Genomic DNA, 4,401 nt, shown 5'->3' on the forward strand with positions numbered 1-4,401 from the left:
CATTGCTTTGGCCGCTCCCTCTCAACTCGTGCGTTTTGTTTAGCAAGCGGCGCGAAAAAAATTAAAAAGGGAATGCAACACGAGGACTTCCCAGGAGGTCACCCATCCTAGTACTACTCTCCCCAAGCACGCTTAACTTCGGAGTTCTGATGGGATCCGATGCTTTAGTGCTGGTATGATCGCATCCGACATGTAACCCCGGTCTTCGTCCCTTATCCTTGCCCCTCCCAGCTCCACTACAAAGACGATTGTACATTGCTTTGGCCGCTCCCTCTCAACTACGGAGACGAGTTTAACGCGGTTTCCACCCCTCCCTCTCAACCGCACCAGTGCACGCTTGCCGCGCCACAACGCCGACGCTGGACCCGTGAATCGTGAGCACCCAGCTATGACTTACCGCACTCGTACAAAATAATAAAACACGGTAAATATATTACTTACACGCGCGTTTTGTTTTGCAAGCGGCGCGAAAAAAATTAAAAAGGGAATGCAACACGAGGACTTCCCAGGAGGTCACCCATCCTAGTACTACTCTCGCCCAAGCACGCTTAACTTTGGAGTTCTGATGGGATCCGGTGCTTTAGTGCTGGTATGATCGCATCCGACATGTTACCCCGGTCTTCGTCCCTTATCCTTGCCCCTCCCAGCTCCACTACAAAGACGATTGTACATTGCTTTGGCCGCTCCCTCTCAACTACGGCGACGAGTTTAACGCGTTTTCCACCCCTCCCTCGCAACCGCACCAGTGCACGCTTGCCGCGCCACAACGCCGACGCTGGACCCGTGAATCGTGAGCACCCAGCTATGACTTACCGCACTCGTGCAAAATAATAAAACACGGTAAATATATTACTTACACGTGCGTTTTGTTTTGCAAGCGGCGCGAAAAAAATTAAAAAGGGAATGCAACACGAGGACTTCCCAGGAGGTCACCCATCCTAGTACTACTCTCGCCCAAGCACGCTTAACTTCGGAGTTCTGATGGGATACGGTGCTTTAGTGCTGGTATGATCGCATCCGACATGTTACCCCGGTCTTCGTCCCTTATCCTTGCCCCTCCCAGCTCCACTACAAAGACGATTGTACATTGCTTTGGCCGCTCCCTCTCAACTACGGAGACGAGTTTAACGCGGTTTCCACCCCTCCCTCTCAACCGCACCAGTGCACGCTTGCCGCGCCACAACGCCGACGCTGGACCCGTGAATCGTGAGCACCCAGCTATGACTTACCGCACTCGTGCAAAATAATAAAACACGGTAAATATATTACTTACACGTGCGTTTTGTTTTGCAAGCGGCGCGAAAAAAATTAAAAAGGGAATGCAACACGAGGACTTCCCAGGAGGTCACCCATCCTAGTACTACTCTCGCCCAAGCACGCTTAACTTCCCAAGCACGCTTAACTTCGGAGTTCTGATGGGATCCGGTGCTTTAGTGCTGGTATGATCGCATCCGACATGTTACCCCGGTCTTCGTCCCTTATCCTTGCCCCTCCCAGCTCCACTACAAAGACGATTGTACATTGCTTTGGCCGCTCCCTCTCAACTACGGAGACGAGTTTAACGCGGTTTCCACCCCTCCCTCTCAACCGCACCAGTGCACGCTTGCCGCGCCACAACGCCGACGCTGGACCCGTGAATCGTGAGCACCCAGCTATGACTTACCGCACTCGTGCAAAATAATAAAACACGGTAAATATATTACTTACACGTGCGTTTTGTTTTGCAAGCGGCGCGAAAAAAATTAAAAAGGGAATGCAACACGAGGACTTCCCAGGAGGACACCCATCCTAGTACTACTCTCGCCCAAGCACGCTTAACTTCGGAGTTCTGATGGGATCCGGTGCTTTAGTGCTGGTATGATCGCATCCGACATGTTACCCCGGTCTTCGTCCCTTATCCTTGCCCCTCCCAGCTCCACTACAAAGACGATTGTACATTGCTTTGGCCGCTCCCTCTCAACTACGGAGACGAGTTTAACGCGGTTTCCACCCCTCCCTCTCAACCGCACCAGTGCACGCTTGCCGCGCCACAACGCCGACGCTGGACCCGTGAATCGTGAGCACCCAGCTATGACTTACCGCACGCGTGCAAAATAATAAAACACGGTAAATATATTACTTACACGTGCGTTTTGTTTTGCAAGCGGCGCGAAAAAAATTAAAAAGGGAATGCAACACGAGGACTTCCCAGGAGGTCACCCATCCTAGTACTACTCTCGCCCAAGCACGCTTAACTTCGGAGTTCTGATGGGATCCGGTGCTTTAGTGCTGGTATGATCGCATCCGACATGTTACCCCGGTCTTCGTCCCTTATCCTTGCCCCTCCCAGCTCCACTACAAAGACGATTGTACATTGCTTTGGCCGCTCCCTCTCAACTACGGAGACGAGTTTAACGCGGTTTCCACCCCTCCCTCTCAACCGCACCAGTGCACGCTTGCCACGCCACAACGCCGACGCTGGACCCGTGAATCGTGAGCACCCAGCTATGACTTACCGCACTCGTGCAAAATAATAAAACACGGTAAATATATTACTTACACGTGCGTTTTGTTTTGCAAGCGGCGCGAAAAAAATTAAAAAGGGAATGCAACACGAGGACTTCCCAGGAGGTCACCCATCCTAGTACTACTCTCGCCCAAGCACGCTTAACTTCGGAGTTGTGATGGGATCCGGTGCTTTAGTGCTGGTATGATCGCATCCGACATGTTACCCCTGTCACACCCTAGCTAGTCATGCATTAGAGTGTTGCATCATGTTTACTCTTTCATCAGAAACTTGAAATGGGGATGACAGAACCCCCAGCCCCCTCTGAAACCAACTAGGGTTTACTAAAAACTTTTTCAATGAACCTGAAATGCCCTTCTAAAATGCCCATCATTTTTGTCTTGGTTCAGAACCCCTGCCAAAAGTGGTGCACATTTTCCTAGGCCATCTTAGGGTTTTTGAATTAAATCATAAATATTTGAATTTGGGCATTTAAAATTATATAAAATATTTAAATGCTCAAATACCTCCAAACTAAAATGTTTCATGTTGGAAATAATCCAACTATGGACCAGGAGTAATTTGGTGATTTTTGAAGTTGCCTAGGTATTTTATTAAATTCAACAAAGTTGCAGATATATTAAAAAAAGAAAACAGAAACAGAAAAAAAGGGGAAACTTACCTGGCGCCACCGCAGGCCCACCAGCCAGCCCACCTGGCCGGCCCAGCCCGGCCACCGCTCCAGCGAGCTGCTTGGCTCGCCAGGCAGGCAGCCAAGGTGCTCGGCGGCGGCACTGCAGCTCGCCACGCAGCTGCTCGCCGCCTCGCCGCCTCCCTCGCCCGGCTAACGCCGTGGATCAGCCTCCCTCTCTCCCCCGAACCCCCCAGACACCCCCTCTCCTCTCCAGCTCCTCCCCCTCGCACGCCCCAGCCATGGCCGACGCCATCGCCGCCACCCCCTCGCCGTAGCCACGCCCTCCGTCCACCCCACGCCGTGCCACCGTGTCCAGGAGCTCCGCCGCTGTCCACTTCATCGAGCAGCCGAGCCCCGAGCGCTCGCAACGCCCGAGTCCACCGCACCGACCTCGCCCGAGCTCACCGTCGCCGGAGATCCCCTTCAACGCCGTCGTCGCTCCGGTCCATCTCCGGCCGCACCAAGGACTCCGTCGCACTCACTGTGAGCTTAGCCATCTTCCCCTCCCTTCCGTTCTTGCTCCCGAGCCGTGTAGCAACCTCCCGGAGCTCAACCGCACCCACCGCCGTGGAGCTCGTCGCCGACCTGCTCCCGGTCATCCTCCGGCCACAAACTGGTGTCCGTCATGCTCACCGTGTCACGTAGCATCTAGCTAGCCACTCCCCGAGCCTCACCGACCCCTCTAGCGTCAAGTTCGTCTTCGGCCGAACCCCGGTGGCCGCCCAAGTCGTCGCCGGCGCCAACTCCGGCCACCCCTGTCAGGACCCCGACTCGATGTCACATCGATCTAGCTGGTAACACCTCATATCACTTTGCGGCCTCACGCACGGTATCCCCACGGGTGTCGTCTTACCTTTTCCCGGGACCGTTTGCGCCTTTTGGCTCACGTATATGATAGTGTCGCTAGCATCCATATGATAAAGAGCCCGGGCTGACATGACTAGTCGTAAACCCAAAGTGGCACAGACTTACAGGGACAGGCATCCATGACCCAGCTTCGAACGTGTCGGTCATCAGCAAGTGGGTCCGGGCTGTAGCACTGGGCTAGCAGGACTCCGGTAAACCGGGCTGTAGCGGGCTAACAGGACTCCGGTACTCAAAGCGTGACATTTCCCCGAAGGGACAGACACAGGAACGAAGAAGGACACATGCCGGCCAGCCTAAGTGTTCCAGAGCAGTAGCAAGCTACCATGGCTCAGCGGTAACACTAGGAGACATTTCC

The 4,401-nt window shown here is 53.8% G+C and overlaps 6 non-coding genes and 1 pseudogene across 6 annotated transcripts; all 7 read right to left on the reverse strand.

Annotated features, from left to right (window-relative positions):
- Window positions 1–69: 69 nt before the first annotated feature.
- On the reverse strand, window positions 70–187 carry LOC119346726. The gene has a single exon (XR_005167903.1). It is a non-coding gene; the product is annotated as a 5S ribosomal RNA (ribosomal RNA).
- Window positions 188–484: 297 nt separating this feature from the next.
- On the reverse strand, window positions 485–603 carry LOC119346686. The gene has a single exon (XR_005167865.1). It is a non-coding gene; the product is annotated as a 5S ribosomal RNA (ribosomal RNA).
- A 297-nt stretch (window positions 604–900) lies between these two features.
- On the reverse strand, window positions 901–1,019 carry LOC119346697. The gene has a single exon (XR_005167876.1). It is a non-coding gene; the product is annotated as a 5S ribosomal RNA (ribosomal RNA).
- Window positions 1,020–1,316: 297 nt separating this feature from the next.
- On the reverse strand, window positions 1,317–1,453 carry LOC119346720 (annotated as a pseudogene).
- A 297-nt stretch (window positions 1,454–1,750) lies between these two features.
- On the reverse strand, window positions 1,751–1,869 carry LOC119346680. The gene has a single exon (XR_005167860.1). It is a non-coding gene; the product is annotated as a 5S ribosomal RNA (ribosomal RNA).
- A 297-nt stretch (window positions 1,870–2,166) lies between these two features.
- Window positions 2,167–2,285, reverse strand: LOC119346675. The gene has a single exon (XR_005167855.1). It is a non-coding gene; the product is annotated as a 5S ribosomal RNA (ribosomal RNA).
- Window positions 2,286–2,582: 297 nt separating this feature from the next.
- On the reverse strand, window positions 2,583–2,701 carry LOC119346709. Its single transcript, XR_005167888.1, has one exon. It is a non-coding gene; the product is annotated as a 5S ribosomal RNA (ribosomal RNA).
- Between the last annotated feature and the right edge of the window lie 1,700 nt (window positions 2,702–4,401).

Source organism: Triticum dicoccoides, unplaced genomic scaffold (genome assembly GCF_002162155.2).
Source record: "Triticum dicoccoides isolate Atlit2015 ecotype Zavitan unplaced genomic scaffold, WEW_v2.0 scaffold47297, whole genome shotgun sequence".
Taxonomy (NCBI): domain Eukaryota; kingdom Viridiplantae; phylum Streptophyta; class Magnoliopsida; order Poales; family Poaceae; genus Triticum; species Triticum dicoccoides.